This window comes from Eptatretus burgeri, chromosome 3, assembly GCF_056783735.1.
Source record: "Eptatretus burgeri isolate ZD-2024b chromosome 3, Ebu_testis_v1, whole genome shotgun sequence".
Lineage (NCBI taxonomy): Eukaryota > Metazoa > Chordata > Myxini > Myxiniformes > Myxinidae > Eptatretus > Eptatretus burgeri.
In genome coordinates, this window is record NC_140963.1 from 90,610,555 (window position 1) to 90,631,661 (window position 21,107).

The following is a 21,107-nucleotide window of genomic DNA, read 5'->3' on the forward strand; positions in this document are numbered from 1 at the left end:
GTCCCGGTGTATGCCCCGGTTAGAATAGGTGTACCATATCCCTGTGTGTTGTAAGAGGCAACCAGGGTTGGCGTCAGGAAGGGCATCCGGCCATAAAACATTGCCTCAAGAAAAAGCCAAACCCCTGCACAGCAGGGAAAAATGGCTGTAAAAACGGTCATTTTTTATTTCCCCTTTTAACCTAGGGGCTCTCTATTCAAATAGCCCATACAACAAGATAAAGATTTGTTAAAGGTGATTCTAAAGAAATATCTGAAACGTCGAAGCCTCGGGGCACTCTCTATTCAAATAACCCATACAACAAGATAAAGATTTGTTAAAGGTGATTCTAAAGAAATATCTGAAACGTCTAAGCCCCGGGACACTCTTTATCAAATAACCCATACAACAAGATAAAGATTTGTTAAAGGTGATTCTAAAGAAATATCTGAAACGTCTAAGCCTCGGGGCACTCTTTATCAAATAACCAATGCATATTGTTTAGCTCACTCATTGAACCTATAAACATTTGTTCATTCTCAAATTCCTTCAAATAGTTTAATTTTCTTTGCACAATAATCCCCATCTAAAATATTGAAAAACAAAAGATTTGAATCTTTATATTTTTTAAGATACCCCTTTTGTGCCATTACGAAATGATAAGCTTCTCTTAATGATCTCATCTGACCACCTCCTGAGTTGCATATCATTTTGATATTGTAGTAAATTATTTTTCCATTGTTCAATTGATAACCATCAAATTTTTCAGTCCATTCAAACATATTTATTATTTTCTTTACATCCTCTAACTTATTGGTTTTTAAATTGATTCGCATATTTGTTTTATTTACCTTTGTTTTAGATATTTTTTCAATAAGACTTATTTGATATTTTTCACATTCATTATGTTTTCCATTTATGAACCAAGACTGAGATTTTCTCCACTCTTTAGTTTGACTAATACTTGGTTCGGCCATTTATATATTGTGAAAAACGCGGCGGTAGCCCTTAAAAACCCTAACCCATCTTCCCATCGTTAAAACTTGTGCCCATATGGAACACAATCTATTCTATTCACTCTATCATACAATACCCATATGGAACACAATCTATTTTATACACTCTATCATACAATATCCATATGGAACACAATCTATTCCATTATCTAAAATAAATCTCTTATCATCAAAGGCTCCTAATGCCTTTTTATTTACTTCTTCACTATATATCTCATGTTTATAACTTCTTATTGTATTCATTTTCCTATATTCTTCTTTCTTGTTCATCAAACAATTATAATAATTTCTAAAAGTTATTGATTTCTTTATTACATATTTCTTTATTCCCTTTAACCTTTTATCAATCTGATCACCATACTTATAAGCATATGCCTTTGCTCTCAATCCAATAAACTCACTCATTACTTTTCCACCCAACTCATCCTTAAACTTGCCAATAACCTTTTCATTCTTTTTTGAAAATAACTCACTCTTCTTACTAAAATTACTTGTATCATATACTCCAATGTTTTTCTTCATATCTTTATAAACATCGTCAGTTTTTATATCTAGAATAAAACTATCAGTGTCCATATACAACAATGAAACATTTTCACCATACTCTTTCTTTAAATCATTATACAAATAATCATACATCAATATCTTTGATAAATCAAGAACTGCTGTTCCAATATAAATTGGTTTATCCATGACAATACTTTCCTTTTTCATATGAATAGCAGAAAAGTTCTCTGAAAAACCTCTTCTCTCTCAAAACTTGGTTTATTTATCAATCTAGAAGCTTCTTTCCAAGATGTTGCAAATCTAATGTTTTGCCCGTTTCTAACATTCTCCATTGTCTTTCCAAAGACAGCATTATTCATCAATTTATAGAATTCCCCTTCAAATTTTACTTTTGTATTTGTTCTCATATCTGTATTGAATTTAATATACTTTTTCATCCAAAGACTTTGTTTCAATTTTAAAACTCTATGAATTTTATCTACTCTCAACCCAGCAGATAAATATTGTCTCAAGTTCCTTTGATGCAAAACATATCCCTCTTTATCATAGAATGTTGTTAATAACTTTTCTGTTGATTTGCCTTTAATATTAAAACTTTTATGATAATCACTGAACCATTCTTTCTTTGGGGTTTCTTTCTCACATGCAAAAGGAAGGTCTTTATGCTTATTATGAAGATCACTCGGGTACTTCAAATCAACTTCAAAATAATAACCTTCTTCTTTGTCATTCAATTTCTCTTGAGAAGAAATAACAATATTCATCAAAGCCTTTTCATAATCCTTTTCTTCCACCCACTCTAATTTACCATAAGGCAGAGATTGAGACATTGCCCATCCATACAAATTATTAGCATCAAAGTACATCAAATAATTACTATCTTTTTCACTCTCATAATTTGGAAGATATTTATTATTTGCTTTCGCATATCTTTTTGAACATACTTGTGATATTCCACCTCTCTTGGACTTCTCAATCATCAAAAGCATATCTACATCACTGACTAAATCTATATCTTGTTTTGTCATTTTCAACATTGCACTCCAAGCTAAACCAGGAGCTGTGAAATAGTGGGCAGGATCTAATCCATAACAATTTTTATTATGACAGAGTGATCTAAAAGCTTCAAACACATCAGCTAACAATAAAACATCTGTTTTTAGATACAAATCATGATATTCTCCAAGGTTCTTTATCTTAAATATTTTCCAAATTTCTTGTGCGTGTTTATATTCCTTATCACTTATCTCTTCTTCATAAAGGTTATTATAGAAACTTTCTTTTGAAGGAAGTTGTGTTTCTTTAAATCTCATAAATGAATCCATATAACCATAAGGCTAAATTCCCTTACTTGTAAGAATTTTCTCTTTACTTTGAATTTCATTCCTTGTTTCAATTCCCTCTCTAGTTAGAATTCCCTCTTAAATCAGAATTTCATCTATAATCAGAATTTCCTCTTTAGTTAGAATTTCATTCTTTGTTCGAATTTTCTGTATAATTACAATTTCATCTTCAGTAAGAATTTCTTCATTCATTTCCTCATGAATTAGAATTTCCTCTTTACTTTGAATTCTCTCTTTAATCTGAATTTCCTCTTTAGTTAGAATTTCCTCTTTTGGAAAGAATGAATTGAGATTTGGAAAAGAGCCCGTGGAGCTTAGATTTGATGCGAGGTTGGCTTGTGGTGTTCCCATAAACTTGTAAGAATCAAGAAACCGAATACGAGTTATAGGTTTTGTGAATATCATTTTTGTAAATGAAATATACTTTTGACTTGTGTTTGTTATGGCAGAAATATTCCCTGGTGTTTTTGAAAGTTCATTTATAAATAGATGTGTATCATAGTTGGCGCTGTTGTGAAGAAAGACTGGAATAAAAGAAGGTAATTTATAATTAAGATTACAACAGGAATGAGCGGGACCTCTATATTTACCAGTAAGATGACAATGATCCCTAACTTTAGACTCCTCAATTTCCTCCTCACAAATATGACAGATATTGTTCTTTCTAAATTCTAATTTTTCTTCGATGGTTAATTTCATTGGTTCATTTGTTTCTTTCATTAATTTAGTTAGTCTTATACAATCCTTTTCTAATCGTTTTACAAACTCTTGTGAAGCATTTTTTCCACTATACTGTTCAAGTTTATTATACTTTTCTCCAACAGATGATTTGATATAATAACAGAAACCACAAGGAATATGTTTTTGATATTTATTTGTATATGGTTCTTTTGGATTAGGAGAAGCAGTATTTATCTTTTTAAGGATACATTCAAAATCAGCGTATATCACAAATGGGTGCATGATAGATTTATTATAATCTTCAAAAGAAATCTTTTCACCAGGTTTAGGCATTGTAATTACAGCTGATTTATGATTACTACAATATTTTGAATGTTGTTCTAATCGTTCTTTTGTATGAAATGAATTAAGACATCGCTTACAAGGATATATTTTGTTTGCTGTTCTGAATACCTGAGAAGAGATTAATCTTGATAAATTATTGATGTATGTGTAATGTGAATTCTTTCCAACACTAAAATATAAAAGATCAATGTGTGTTTCTTCATTTTTATAGTTGTTTGAAATTTTTAATATTTGAACTTTGTTTGTATCCGTTAATCCAAATACATTAATAGAAAGATTATTCTTTTTCTCAAATTTAGGAATATCTGTTAGTGGCATTGGGAAATTAAAATCTTTAATGTCCAAGGTATTCTCATATTTCATATATTGTTTTACTCTTTCTGAATTACATTTTGGTGGATGTAAGTGAGCAAGAACAGACCAGAGAAAACATTTATTATCATTATTCTTAATATTAACAACTGCCTTCTTTCGTTTTATTTCTTTTGGTAATTCAATATAAGAAGAAGCTTTAAGAGGGTTTGATTTTAGAATGTGTATATCTAAAAAGATGATTTTTAAAATATTGAATCCACTTCCTACCACTGTATTATCAACATCCTCCTCTTGTCTTGATAGTTCTTCATAAACCCCACTATTCAAAAAATCTTGAAATGATGTTATAAAATGAAGATCTGTCCTCATATAAGGAGTTTGTTCTTCATCTTGTCTTTTCATATTCATTTTCACTCCCATATAAAACTTTAAAGTTTTCATTTCTTTTAATGTCTTTTTAATAAATTTTTCAACATCAGGTTTCACTATTTCAATTGATTCAACTATTGATGATGGACCGGGTTCTCCAAATTGAAAAATCCTTATTTTTATATGCCCTTTAAATGCCCCATCAGTGTTTTCAATATAATAGTCTCCCTTTACTTTAAACGCATTTTTCTTGTGTTTTTGTGATTGAAGATGTCTATTATAACTACTCTTCAAAACATCCTTTGAGCAGGTATCACAATGTTTTCTTTCCAACTCAAGAGGGGATATTTTGTGAAATAGATTAAATGTGTGTTTGTTGGTTCGGAGGTGTTTTCTATAATGTTTATATTCGTGATTACAAACATCGCAGTATGTTGTATTCACCATATTTATATAATAAAACTTTGCTTAAACTAAAATTTTCTTGATGAAAATTTCGTTTATTTTACAGGTGAATCTGTGCTTAAACTAAAATTTTCTTGATGAAAATTTCGTTTATTTTACAGGTGAATCTGTGCTTAAACTAAAATTTTCTTGATAAAAATTTCGTTTATTTTACAGGTGAATCTGTGCTTAAGCTAAAATTTTCTTGATGAAAATTTCGTTTATTTTACAGGTGAATCTGTGCTTAAAACCATTTTATCCTCCAACTTTTTCACTTAATAAATACAATGTTTCAAGACACAAAAGACAAGTTTCAATCAATCTCTTCATTTGTTAAAGATGCTGAGAAATATGTCAAGGATGTAAAATTGAACAAAGATAAATATAACAACTATTGGATAAAAACAATTATGGTGGATATGATGAGTTCTTCAATTTACTTCAGTGGAAGGGCTTTTAGTATACCTGGAAGAACATCAATCAAGGTATCTCTAACAAAAGTTTCTCCTCTCCTTCTGGCAATATATTCAAAACTAGAAAAAGCAATGAAACAAGAAAAGGTATCAAAAAATAAAAACCTTATGGATGAAGCTTTAGAAAGAAAAGATAAGACCATCTGTAATATGCAAGGAGAAATTTGTATTTTTTTCAACAACCCTAAAGATATAAATCCTGATGAAATAAAGGATGTTAATATATCAGGTGAAATGACATTTCGTTCAATTGTAGTTAAGGATTTGTTAAAATTACCTTTAATATAAAAAATGTAGCAGTTGAATCTGTTAATGAAAAAATGTATATCGATATCGATGGTAATGTTTTTTCTACTAATTAAATGAGCCAATATTCAACTGAAGATTTTGAAGATTATGAGTGATTATGATACCGAGAGTTTGCATTCAAACGATAGTTATGACACCGAGAGTTTGTGTTCAAATGATAGTTATGAAAGTATAGATGATTCTGAAAGTATCGAAGATGATATCGAAGATGAATTTCAGTTTAAGTAAAGTTTTACTTTATAAATATGAATAGTTTACTCGATTTTGAGCCTCTTGAATTCCATGATTCTCCATATGACAAATTTGAGAATTGTCCTGCGTGTGAAAGATGGGGATTAAACACAGAGTCAAAAGCCTATAAACAATGTATATTCTGTGATTATCTTCTAATTAATGATCATCAAAAATATAAAAAGGAAAATAATTCTTTTAGATTTACACCAAAAATGAATTACTTTACAAGATTGATTAGAGAAATGAATGTAAAGTACGAGGGTGAGAACACACCTTTCCTTACAAGGGAAGAAACTGAACGTATTAGAGAAATGTTCAAAGGATTGTTGTTATATATTATTCATGGATGTGATTTTCAGGGAAATATCAACACAAGATATTGCATAAATAAAATAATGGATTATCTTGAAATTAAACCTGAACTTAGGATAAAATATAGAATTTCGAAAAAAGCCAATAATAAATTAAATAACCTGTTTTCCAAATATATAAATGAATGATTTTTTACCCATTATGGAAAATAAGATAAAATTTGACAACCATAAAAATCTCCCAAATTCATTAAGATGCCTCATAGTTGGTTCAAGTGGATGTGGAAAAACCTGCTTACTTTTAAAGATGCTCCTCACTCCCAACTTTTTAGATTATGATAATTTAATAATTTTCACAAAGTCGAGTTTTCAACCAGAGTATCAACTACTCTCACAGGTTTTAATGCTGGTCTTCAAAAAGAAGATATAATCGGTTTATTTAAACTTCAAAAAAACCTAAATGATTTTAACATTGAAGATATAATACAACTATTTTGTGATACACAGAGATGTAAAAAGAAATCAAAACCGATAACTTGTATTCTGAGTGATAATACGGATGATATACCGTCTCCCCAAGATTTGGATAAATCCAAAAAGAACCTCGTTATCTTTGATGATTGTGTTAATGAGAGAAACCAAACGGTAATGGACAGCTACTACACAAGAGGGAGACATTCTTCTTGTAATTGTATTTATCTTAGTCAATCGTACTTTCAGCTTCCTCGTCGTTCCATCAGAAACAATGCTAATACTTTTATTTTATTCAAGTTAAATTCAATAGATATAAACAATTTTTGGAGAGACAATTGTTCTACATTATGTAGTAAAAAGGAATTTGGGGATTACATGAAACACACAACTGAAAAATATAAATATATTGTTGTGAAACAAGATGAGATATTAAATGATATTTTTCAATAAATAAATGGATGCGAAAGAAAGAGCAAGAAGATTTAGGGAACATCAAGAGTTGGTTTCAAAAGTTGTAAAACAGCAGGAAGACATAAAGAAGAAACGCAGACAGAAACTAACGGGCGAAGAAGCATTTGAAAGAAAACAAGAGAAATTTTTTAAACCACTTTTAAAAACTTCCCAAGAAAAAATGAAAGATGTTTCCACAGTTCCCACAGTAGAATATACTCCTAAAAAATTTCAAATGTTAAAAGATTTCCGTCAAATGACGGAGGAAGAATTAGAGCATATTGGAGAATTAGAATATCATGATGAAGAATTATTTCAACAACTGGAAGAGATTAATCAACCCCCTGATTATATTGTGAATGCTGTTCAAAACAATGAATATTCAGCGGATTCAAAAACCAAAGCAGGGCTCATTCCAACAGAACAATCAGCAATATTTCATCTTGTTCAAGAAAAGGTATTGATATTTAATGATGAATTAAGGTTCTTGGGTTCTGCTCAACCCCCTGTTAAACTAACTCCGAGATTAATGTTTCTTCTCACAAAAGATGGAAGACAAGGTTCAACTGTGAGGGATGAATCAAAGTATATTGATAAACCATTGGATATGGAAAATAATGATGATAGAGTATATATTGATCTGCTGAACACTCTAAATTATAAGGTTATTCTTTCTGGTAAAAGTAGGAAGAATGAGAAGGAGAAACACATTATTCAGGCTTTAAGTATCCTTGGTTCAGGTGTTAGTTTTCTTCCAAATGACCCATCGCAATTAGTTAATAGACTGTTATTGTTGTTAGGCAGTAAGAAGGCTGGAAATAACAATTGTTTTAATGAAGCATCAGCCATTTTAGACCAGTTGATTAACATGAAAATAATTAATAAATATCAATATAAAGACATTTTATCTCATATTAAATAAGATGGGAAGCACAATCCTTAGTTTCAATTTCACAACAAGCGACCACACATCTTCATTCCCATACCCACTACAACTTGACACAACAAAAGAATATGAGGCATCTTTATTGTCCATGGAAACTTATAATACCTTATTTAATATAACCGAGAAAAATGACAAGTTTAGTTATAATCCGGGAAGTGGATACAAAACGATAACAGTCTCACCCGGAGCATATGAGATTTCTCAAATATCTTCCGAAATTGCTCGTCTTATGAAAGAACAGGGTGATGAACCAAAAAATATTGTTATAAACATTCAAAAACATACTTCAAAATCAACGATTAAAGTTAAAAATAACTACAAGGTTGATTTCACAATTGACAATTCATTTAGAGAGTTATTGTGTTTCTCCTCAAAAAAGATTGAAACTAATGGGACGTTTTACAGTGATAATGTCATTCAAATATCCTCAGGAATAAATTCGGTGTTAATTCACTGTGATTTGATTGATGGTGCTTATAATGATGGGAAAAAAACAAATACAATATTTTCATTCAGCGCATACTCAACCCCAATTGGTTATAAATTCAATATGGAACCCAAAAATTTGGTTTATCTACCTGTGTCAGGAAAAACCATACACAGAGTAAATTTTAGGATAACCGACCAAGATAATAGTGTGATTTCTTTTAATGGAGAAGTTATATCCATCAGAATTCACCTACGTGAAGTTTTCCAATAAATAAATACGATGGTTATTGTGAGGAAACACGAGTTGGGAAAATATAAAATAATTACAGGGGATGGGATGTTCCTTTCCCCATACTACAAGGGTGAAGGTATGTATCTTGGTAGAGGATACTATAAACCTAAGAGACAAAGGGGTGTTGGACATCAATTTAGAGGAGATGGGATAATTGATACTCTCATGGGTATTGGTTCAACTATTCTTAAACATAAAGATCGAATTGGTTCAACTGCTTCTGCTGTGGGAAATGTAGCAGATGCTGTAAAGAGTATAAAAGATGCTCAGAAGGAATCTCATAAATTACAAGCAATAAAAGAAATTAAGAAAGGCAAAACTCAGTTGTCCCCCCAAGAACGACAGAAAATAATTCAAATACTTGGATCAGGGTTTCAAAAGTTTTAACATCTTTTTTTCCTAAATAAATACAAGTATGGAAGCAATTGATAGTATCTATGATTTGGATGATACTATTATTATCTCAAACTCCACTAAAAAAGAAGATTACTTCAAGGTAAATGCAATAACTGGAACAGACTGGAATACGAATGGTACAAAAAGTTTTGAAATAAATAATCAACAAACCTATTTGAATCTTTCCGAAAGTTTCTTGTTGTGTAAATTTAAATTCACTAAGGCTGGGAATAACACAAACGCTACACTTGTAAATGATTTCTTCTGGAAAATGTTTGATAGTGTGCGTTTGTATATTGGAACACAAGAAGTTGAAGCGGTTGATTATGTCTCTGCTGTATCTGAAATGATAAAATTTACACTCTATACATTCAGTGATAGAATGGGAAAGGGGTCTGTAGAAGGTTTTATTCCTGATATGTCAACGGGAACAAACACAGACCCTGAATATACTCAAAGGAAAGGAATGTATAATGATGATACAAAAGCAGAAAATAGTTTTACTGTGGCAGTTCCTCTTAAAGGTATATTTGGATTTTGTGATCATGATAAAGTTCTGTATGGCCTTAAAATTAGATTTCAACTACAAAGGAATGATAATGAAAATCGATTGCTTTTTGGTGTTGGTGGTGCTTTTGGTGATCAGAATAAATTTGTAATTGAGGAAATGAGTTGGTATATCAGTGAATATACTCCTAATCTTAAAACAGAAGAGATGTTGAATCGAAGACTTAACTCAAAGAAACCACTCAGTGTATCATACCTCAAAAGAAGATGTCAACACGTTAAACTCAATCAAACTACTTACACGTGGAATTTGGGTGTTCTGGAAGGAAAGCCACGATACCTGTGGATCATTTTTAAAAAGCCAGATGGTGATACTGCGACTGATAAGAATAATGCATTGAGTGATAATGCTAAGGTGAAACAACTTCGCGTTTCTCTAGATGGGACATTTTACCCACGAGATAGATTGGAAATTAATTGGGAAAAAATGATTTTGCTGAAGCATACAAGTCTTACCAAAAGGTGTGTGAAAGTAATGGAAATAAAGAACCTATTTTGGATATGACAGCATTTAAAAGTTTGTATACAATCTATGCGTTTGACCTGAGCGCTCAAAAGGAAACTATAAAGTCTAATCGAGTGGATACTTCCCTATACATTGAAAGAGGAGAGAGTGAAGAAGTTGATGCATATTGTTTGCTTTTGGAAGAAACAGAATTGCAGATTAATACAGATAATGGTGTGATGATTAGTCTCACATAATTTTTTGTTAAATAAATGAGTGGCAAAGTACCAACTGGGGTATATGCTAATCAAATCAATCTTCATAAACTATCATCTAATGTTCAAAATCAAAAGCCTTGTACGATTAACGTTAATACAATTCAGAGAAAAGGAGCAGTAAGAATTGATGTTTTTCTCACAAGAGAACAGGTTAAAATCTTGAATGACACTGGCTCACTTAAAATTAAAATGACAAAACCAATGTTGAAAAAATATTCAATAAGAGAGACGAGTGGAGGATTTCTCCCATTTCTAATTCCTTTATTTGCTGGTTTAAGTGCGGTTGGAGCATTGATGGGTGGTATTTCAACAGCGGTGAAAACTGCCAACGAAAGGAAGGCTCAACTCCAGGCTCAAAAAGAATTGGAAAGACATAACAAAGAGTTGGAGAAACAAATTAGTGGAAGTGGTGTAATTGTAGATTTTGCTGAAAAACTTGAAGGTCTGCCTGATAAAGCGAGATTGTTAGTTGGAGATATGCTTTCTTCTATAGCACAAGCAGGTGTAAAATTAACGAAAAGAGGTAATGGATTATATCTTTCTCATAAATAAATGAGCATTGATGAGTGGTTGAAAGAATTTGGAAAGAATACAACATCAAATTTCCAACTTGTCAAATATTGTAAGAAATTAAAAATTCATAATGTGGTTATTTGTATGAGAGATGAATTAACAAATGTGCCGAAACATACAAAGAATATTATTATGAACTTAGAAGATAATAATGGGAACGGTTCTCATTGGGTTTGTATTTTTAATAGTCAAGACAAATATTATTTTGATAGTTTTGGTCTTCCGCCACCTGTTGAAGTCATAAAATTCTTACAGAATGGTGTTTATCAAACATTTCAAGTCCAAGAATTAAATTCCAAGTGTTGTGGCCAATTATGCCTATATGTGTTATTTCAACTCAACAAAAATAAATTTTTTTTATGATATTATTTTTAATCTAATATAAATGACTTATGTTGGTAAAGATGGTTCTATCTTTGGTGTATCTCAAGAACTGGACATTGATTTATCAAATTATTACACAAAGGCACAGGCTGAACGACATAAATATAATATAACCAAAAATATTAACATGAAAAATGCTTATAAATTAAAAAATTATCCAACCCCAACTGAAGCGAATGACTTGGTGAGATTAAGTGATTTATCACAATATATATATACTTAAATAAAATGGCTGTGTATTCCAAAGATACAGAAGTGTTGATATTATCTCCAGGTCATACAGAATTCACAGTTCGAATTAAAATAAATTTTTATAAAGAAGGGCGTATCGTTTGTATGAGAATAGAACAATGGGGGTATGATATTAATGATTTAGGGTATAATTGGTCATTTAAAATTAACCTCGAAGACCTGGAACAATTAAATCAGTCTCGTAAGGAAGAATATTATCCACTTGGTATCGAGAATGAGTTTTGTGGGGCTACGATTAGTAAACAACAAATAAAAGAATTTAATAAGGGTAAATATAATAATGGTTTTGCCCTTGTTTATCTCATGAAAACAGAAAAAGCAGGATTATATATAATAAGTAAGGAAATACAAAATGATTTAACTATGGGAAGATGGGGAGGTGTTTCGTGCCATAATATTATTCTAACATATATTTCTAATACATAAATGACAGCAAGAAGGCTTCAAGAAAATTATCATTTCTGTGTTCAAGCATACCTTCAAGAAAAGGGTATTCGGTATTTTAATAAATATGTTCTACAACATAAGAATGAGGTATTTTCAATAAAAGATTGGCATTATGCTGATGTTGATAAACCGACAACTTTAGATTTAATTAGAATGTTAAATAATGAAAAAATTATAAAGTTAAGAAAGGGTAAGGCTCTTTTATAAATTCAAAAGAAATTTTATTGGTTTCCTGTTGTAAAAAAAATTATTTTGGATACAGGAATAACAAGAAATCCTGATGAATATATGTATAATATTCTATGGGGTGTAAGTGATTCAAGGATAGTTAGGGATGAGGAAGGAGTTGAAGAAGAGAGGGAAGAGGAGGAAAAGGAGAAGAGAGAGAAGGAGGAGAGGGAGAAGAAAGAGAAGGAGGAAAGAGAGAAGAGAGAGGGATGAAAGGGAGAAGAGAGAGAGGGAGGAAAGAGAGAAGAGAGAGGGGGAGGAGAGGGAGGAAAGAGAGTGGATGAATAAATATCAAAATATGGAAACCAGTGAGATTCAAAAAAGAATAGGGGTATTACAGAAAATAACTCAACCCACCGAGGAGGAAAACAAAGAATTGATAAGTCTATTTACAATACTTTCGACAAGACTATTGACATCAAGAAGATATGTATTTTAATTCAAGTTTTTCATTTTTTTTTTTCTTAAATAAATGGGGGAGAGAGTGAAGGCATTTCTAAGGATTCTTTATGTTTTAAAAATTAAGATTCAAATGTGCATGTTGGAAACTAAAAAGGTTTTTGCACTCTGCAGGAATTTTTCTCATAAATAAATGAGTTATTGTCTCAAATGTAAAAAGAAAACTAATACTAAAAATATTTCATATATTAAAAGTAAAAATAACAGGGTTATACAAAAAGGTGTATGTTCGGTGTGTGGTTCAAAAAAAAATCAATTTATCTCCCAACACAAACTAGGAGGAGATATACAAAAGTTTTTATCAGGAAGTAAATTTACAACTACTGGAATACCAGGGGAATTACATCTTCCAGGGTATTCTTTCTGTGGTCCAGGCACAAACTTGGATAAAAGATTAGATGAGGCAGACAATCCTAAATCCTGGAGTAAGCCTATCAATAGAGTTGATGAAGTGTGCATGAGACACGATATTGATTATGGGAATACCACAACGTTGGAAGAAAAGCATGAAGCCGATAGAGAAATGTTGTATAATTTGTCTCTGATACAAAATCCAACCTTGAGAGAAAAAGTTGATCGGTTCATTGTGAAGAAGATGATCAGTGCTAAATTGAAACTTGGACTTGGAAATTCAAAAAACTTATAGGCTCGTATGATGTCATTAAGACTGAAGAGCAATTAGCTGATGAATTACATAAACCAATATTCACAAAGTTTCAGAGAAGGAAAGTTTATTCCAAGGAAGTAGATTATATCTGGTCTGCTGATTTGATTGAACTCAATAATGATAAGGGGTACAAGTATGCTTTAACCGTTATTGATTTGAGGAGTAGATATGCGTGGGTTGTCCCTTTAAAAAACAAAACAGGTAATACTCTTATGTTAGCTTTTCAACAGATATTTAATAAAAGTAAGAGAAAACCTAAAAAATTGTGGACTGATGAGGGTAGAGAGTTTTATAACAAGACTTTTATGAATTTTCTAAAAAATAACAGTATTACATTATACAGTACCTTTAATGAAGGGAAGGCAGTTGTTGTTGAACGTTTTAATCGTACCTTAAAAGAGAGACTATATAAAAAATTCACACAACTCGGTTTACAACAATGGTCATCTTTTATTCAGGATATTGTGGATAAGTATAATGACACGATTCACACGGCAACAAATATGAAACCATCAGAAACATTTACAAAATTAAAATATGAAAAAGAGATTAATGTCAGAAAACCTAAGTTCAAAGTTGGTGATATCGTAAGAATATATAGGTGGAAATCTCATTTTGAAAAGGGTTTTACTAAACGATGGACGAAAGAACTTTTTTAAATTGTTGATGTAATAGATACGGTTCCTTCGACTTATAAGATATATGATTTGGAAAGGGAAGAGATTTTAGGTTCATTTTATTCACAGGAATTACAAACGACAAAGATAAATTGAAATTTTTTGACTCCGCCCCTTTTTGACTCCACCCACACAAGCCCCGCCCACACAAGCCCCCGCCCACACAAACCCCACACAAACCCCACACAAACCCCACCACACACCCCCCACAAGCTCCAATAAATTGAAATTTTTTGACTCCGCCCCTTTTTGACTCCGCCCACACACACCCCTCCCACCGAAGCCCCGCCCACACAAACCCCACACAAACCCCACACAAGCCCCACACAAGCCCCACACAAGCTCCACACAAAAACTCCACACAAGCTCCACACACACAAACCCCACACAAGCTCCACCCATATTCATCATATTCACATAATTAGTGATTAGTTAATTAGTTCCCCACACACACAACATGTTTATTTAATTAAAAAATTATCCACCCATCCACACAAGCTCCACTCATCCACCCATCCCCCCCATCTCTCCACCCATCCATTTATCCACACAAACCTCATCCACATAAGCCTCATCCACATTCACCCCTCCCACACAAGCTCCACCCACATAAACCCCTGCCCACATAAACCCTGCCCACATAAACCCCTCCCACATAAGCCCTGCCTACACAAGCTCCACACAAAAACTCCACACACATAAACCCTGTCCACATAAACCCCTCCCACACAAGCTCCACCCACATAAACCCCGCCCACACAAGCCCCACCCACACAAGCCCCACCCACACACACCCCGCCCACACAAGCCCCTCCCACACACACCCCACCCACACAAGCCCCCACCGAAGCCCCGCCCACACAAGCCCCGCCCACACAAGCCCCACCCCCTCACCCCCCTGTGCGCCCCCACCTTTGACCCACCACCTCCCTCATCCCACCCCCACCCTTCCCCACACACACACATGGGGAGGGAGGGATGGGATGAGGGGTGATGGGCCATTGGGGACACGCACCTACCCCCCCTCCCCCCTCAAGCCCTCCATCTCGATCATGTCTTGATTCTTTTTTGTAATTCAGAATCAAGTAATTGTAAACAAAACAAATATAATTTATTAATATTGAAAATATTAAATATTCATTTGCGAGAATGTATAATCTTTCCCAGCAATCTTCTTCAGATGTCTTGTGATTTCGAAACTCAGACACCATATTCTGTTTTGAAACAAAAAGTGGATAATAATTAGGTTTTATAAAGATAATTACATGGTAATATGAGTAAGCCTCGTTGACCACTGAATTAACACACCAGGAGCCTGTCATCCTTTCAAGGTCAATAAAATGAATTCCAGTGTACTGACAAAACCACGTCCAAACTAATGATGCAACCAACATAAGGCGACATTCTAAAGAGAGAGTGATATTAATAATAATATTAATAATAATTCAGAAATATTTACCTCCAGAAAATCATGTGTTGTACGAGTGATATTAATAATAATTCAGAAATATTTACCTCCAGAAAATCATGTGTTGTACAAGATTGCTTCAACAGCTGATGTTGTGCGATAGTGCTGAAAAAAAAAAAGTCAAGGGTATAGATGAAGAGACAGACAGAGAGAGATACAAACAGACAGGGAAAGCAACACACACACACACACACACACACACACACACACACACACACACACACACACACACACACACACACACACACGCACACACGCACACACGCACACACGCACACACGCACACACGCACACACGCACACACGCACGCACGCACACACGCACACACACACACACACACACACACACACACACACACACACACACACGTGTCTCACCATTGGTTTAATTCATTCGAGATCAGAGACCAGTCATTATAAATCATTGACCTCTTCAATAAGAGCAGAGAGAGGTAGGTAGAAAGACAGACAGAGAGAGAGACACACACACGTGTCTCACCATTGGTTTAATTCCTTCGAGATGAGAGGACGTGATAAGACTTCGTGCCACTCATTGTAAATGTCTTTCAATTCTCTTCTAAAATCATTGATCTCTTCAATAAGAGTATTAATTTCATGCACCACGTCGTGATATGTAAACTCAATTTCTCCCAATGACCTGTCAGGGAAAAAATATATATATCAGAATTATCATGATTTAATTAATAATCATTTGCTTCATCGTTCAAAGAGAAAACCATACACAAACTTACCAACTCTGTGGTGGGCTGTTGTCTTCATCGGAAGAAAGATCGCCCATGCCTCAGTTGTAAAAATGAAAATCCCGTCTGGCAGAAACTTTGTCTGGCGAATCACTTATAAAGCAACGATGAGGAGATTGCTTAATCATTGGGTGTGGGCACAGGAAATGACAAGCTTCTCTTAATGATCTCATCTGGCCACCGCCCGAGTTGCAAATCATTTTTGTACATAAACCATGCCATAAAAAAAGTTTTCAGTTCGTGTTCTGAGATAAAATATAAACACGAGACCTTGTCTCACAGAATAGTCCCTATTTTTTCACAGCATGACAGTCCAAAACCACTTCCTCATTCACACAGCACGACCGTGTTGAAAAAACACTTCCTCATTTTCACGGCATGAACTGAAAACATTTGAAACAAAACTTTTTTTATGGCGTGGTTTATGTACAAAAATGATTTGCAACTCGGGCGGTGGCCAGATGAGATCATTAAGAGAAGTTTATCATTTCGTAATGGCACAAAAGGGGTATCTTAAAAAATATAAAGATTCAAATGTTTTGTTTTTCAATATTTTAGATGGGGATTATTGTGCAAAGAAAATTAAACTATTGAAGGAATTTGAGAACGAACAAATGTTTATAGGTTCAATGAGTGAGCTAAACAATATGCATTGGTTATTTGATCAAGAGTGCCCCGAGGCTTAGACGTTTCAGATATTTCTTTAGAATCACCTTTAACAAATCTTTATCTTGTTGTATGGGTTATTTGATAGAGTGTCCCGGGGCTTAGACGTTTCAGATATTTCTTTAGAATCACCTTGAACAAATCTTTATCTTGTTGTATGGGTTATTTGAATAGAGAGTGCCCCGAGGCTTCGACGTTTCAGATATTTCTTTAGAATCACCTTTAACAAATCTTTATCTTGTTGTATGGGCTATTTGAATAGAGAGCCCTAGATTAAAAGGGGAAATAAAAAAAAATGACCGTTTTTACAGCCATTTTTCCCTGCTGTGCAGGGGTTTGGCTTTTTCTTGAGGCAATGTTTTATGGCCGGATGCCCTTCCTGACGCCAACCCTGGTCACCTCTTACGACACACAGGGATATGGTACACCTATTCTAACCGGGGCATACACCGGGACCAGTACACTGGCACTCATTTCGCCGACCTCGGAAGGATGGCAGGCTGAGTCAACCCCCTGGTGTTAATTCAGCAGCCAACGGGGCTTGAACTCAGGACCCTGGGATCCCAAGCCGCCACCCTAACCACTAAGCCAACACCAGACTCCAGGTTAAAAGGGGAGACAAATAAATATACCTTGGGCTAAAAAGGGGATTTATTTTTTTAGGGGAAAAAAAGAAAAATGTCATGGCTGAAAATCCCCCATTCATTTACATGGGGAAAAGTGAGCCAGAACCAGTATTCTTTCCCTACTGGTAGGCTTCTACCTGTGGAATCCATTTCAGATTGGTTTGCTTGAAAAAGCGCAGAATCACAGAAAAGATTCTCCCAATAATTTGAATGGACCTCACTCCAGTGGCCACAGCGACGTCAGCAGCTGGCTTCCACTTGTAAGGAGAAGGAGTTCTGAGATCTTTTACCTTCGTACATCCAGCATCAATAAATTTCTGCACAAGAATATAATTGCTGCAGACCCCTTCAAAAATGGGGTTTAAAAAGATAGGCTCATTTGAGAACATTTCCAGGGAGTAGTCATTGTTATTTCGGCGAACAGTGACTGCCTGCCATGCCTTCAGCATGCTTCTATAAAACAGGGGGACTGATGCTATATCAACTTTCTTGGTGTCAATAAGGAACAGTTGCTGATCGTAGCCGAGTTTCCCCGCCTGTCGAAGCAGGCAGTGAGCCAAGGCCTTCCATGAAACGTCCATGTACAGCAATCTGCGAAGCGAAAGGAGGCGGAAAGCCATCACCTTGCTGGTGATAGCAATCAGCCCCTGTCCTCCTTCAGAAACAGGCAGGTTTAACACACCAGGTTGGAGCCAATGCTTTCCTCCCCAAAAGAAGTCAATAAGAATTGATTGTAATTTTTTAAGAAACAAATCTGGGGCTGCAGTGCTATAAAAACGTGCCAAAGCATTGATGCTGCAAGGTTGTTTATAACAAGGGTTCGGCCCCGATAGGAGAGTTGACAAAGTAAGCCCTTCCACTTTCGTAAACGTCTCTCAGTTTTAATTACTAGAGATTCCCAGTTTTTTAAAATGAAGTTCTCAGTTCCAAGAAAGATGCCTAGGTAAAGAATTCCATTCCTTTCCCATTTAAGTTTCTCGGGAAGAGTCGGAGGAATGGCGCCATTCTGTGGACGAAGATGGAGAGCTCTGCTTTTTCCCCAGTTCACTTTTGTGAAACTTGCCAAACCAAATTCATGAATGCAACGGACCAAGGCTGAGACGTCCTCATTCGCGCGAACGATTGCACAAAGATCATCTGCATAAGCAATCACTTTAAACGGGTTCGCCATTGGTTGAGGAAGGAAACCAAGAAGACGTGCACGCAACCGAACGAGCAAAGGCTCAATCGCAAGAGAGTACAGGAGGCCAGAAAGAGGGCACCCTTGACGAATGCCTCTATTAACCGGGAAAGGGGGACATAAAATGTTGTTAACCTTTAAGAGACTAAAAGTGTTGTTATACAGTAACTGCACATGAGAGATAAAATTTTCCCCAAAACCAAACCCCCGTAAAACAGAGAAAAGATAAAAATGATCAATGGTATCAAAGGCCTTTTCTTGGTCTAAGAACACCAACCCGACATTCCTTTGCTCAAGAAAACAGATGTCAATTATATCACGCACAATGAAGATACTGTTATGAATTGTCCTCTTCGGGACACAGTAAGACTGATCTGGGTGTACGATCTCCTCGATTATGGCTTTAAGGCAGTTGGCAAGGGCCTTGGAAAATATTTTATAGTCTGCACAGAGTAATGAGATGGGACGCCAGTTGTGTGGTTGCTGAAGGTCTCCTTTTTAGGGGACAAGGGCGAGGACAGCCCTCCGGCAGCTTAATGGCAGTGAGCCTGATCGTCGACCGTCGATTATAACCTCAAGTAGTTCTGGTCCGAGGAGGTCCCAAAAGGTTTTATAAAATTCCGCAGGAATTCCATCCAGGCCGGAGGCCTTACCCGAGGGTAGAGTTTGAAGAGCAGCTTGGAGTTCCTCCAAAGTTACTTCCTTGTCCATTTGTAGAACTGCAGATTTTGACAAGATAGGTAAGGAAGAAGTCAGCACTGTTACCATTTTGTTGTCGATTTTCAGAGCATGATAAAGTTCAGTAAAGTAGTGTCTGAGTGAGGCTCTGACATCTTTTTGATTGTGTGTTATCCTTCCTTCCTTTGTCCTTACTGAAGTTATCTGCTGACTTCTCTTTGTTTGAGCTTCCAGTCCAAAAAAGAACTTAGAGGAGGTGTCCAGGTAGCACAAATTCTCCAGTCGGAGACGAATCAGCGCTCCTCTGGCTCGCTTTGCACAAAGTCCAGCAAGAAGAGCTTTTTTCTTCGCCAGCAAGAGGTTGGTTCTTTCATGATTTGAAGCCAAGAGGTTGGTCTGCAAATATAATATTTCTTTGGCAAGCAAGGATTGAAGGGCAGAGTCATATTTGGTGTGGTAGGCTCTATATTGTTGGCAAAAGGATCTTATTTGCACTTTGACGTTGTCCCACCATTTTCCAAGGCAGGGGAAGGAAGTTTTACGTTGGAGCAAGGCTCTCCAGAACACACCAAAGGCATCGACAAACAGTTGGTCATCCAAAAGGCTTGCGTTGAAGGTCCAGTAGGCAGCACCACGATTCCGAACTGGTTGGTGAATACGAAGTGTGACCATGTGATGGTCTGAGAAGCCGCTCGGAATAATGTTCATATTGCTCACAGCATTTAAAAAGGTACTGTTGATGTAGAAACGGTCCAATCTTACAAGTGATAGGTGGCCTTTTGAACACCGATTCCACGTGTATTGGCGGAGAGAAAGATTGCGGATTCTCCACACATCAACCAGGGAAAACTTGGACAAGGCTCTCAACAAAGGCGCTGCGCTTGCTGGGTGCGGCTCCTCTCCATTACGATCAATGGCGGGGTCCATCGTGCAGTTAAAATCTCCACCCAAGCAGACAAGTCCATCAAAATCAATGTGTACAAGAGAAGTTTCTAAGTGTGTGTAAAAGGCGAGTCTCTCCGTGCTATCGCTAGGTGCGTAGACATTCAGTACGGTGTGTTTAAAGCCATTATGCGTGAAGGTGAGTGAAATCAATCCTTGTTTTTTTGGAACAATCTGGAAAATATTTTCAGTAACACCACAGAAAGTACACATTCGGTGTTACTAGAGCATATGAGATGGGACAAAACATTCGAAGGCAAAACATAGTGCGCCAGCCGCCACTGCAAGTCTCCAGAGCGCTCGGCAATGGGCGTCTTGTACATAACAAGCCATTGGATTGCAGTGGATGGAGTAACCCGGAGCATCCTCTTCCAGTGCGCTTGTGGTTCTGCAGGTCTCAGGGACAAGGGCTTTAATACACAAAATATAAACAGTACGTTTTTCCATTGAGTTAAAAGGGATAAAACCTTGAAGTTGAAGTGAAAGTGATGGAAAGG

The 21,107-nt window shown here is 35.2% G+C and overlaps 1 long non-coding RNA gene across 1 annotated transcript; it reads right to left on the minus strand.

Annotated features, from left to right (window-relative positions):
- Window positions 1-15,360: 15,360 nt before the first annotated feature.
- LOC147030433 (uncharacterized) lies at window positions 15,361-16,509 on the minus strand. Its single transcript, XR_015055775.1, has 3 exons — window positions 16,257-16,509; window positions 15,806-15,863; window positions 15,361-15,504 (listed from the first exon to the last, which is right to left on the minus strand). It is a non-coding gene; the product is annotated as an uncharacterized LOC147030433 (long non-coding RNA).
- Window positions 16,510-21,107: the final 4,598 nt, after the last annotated feature.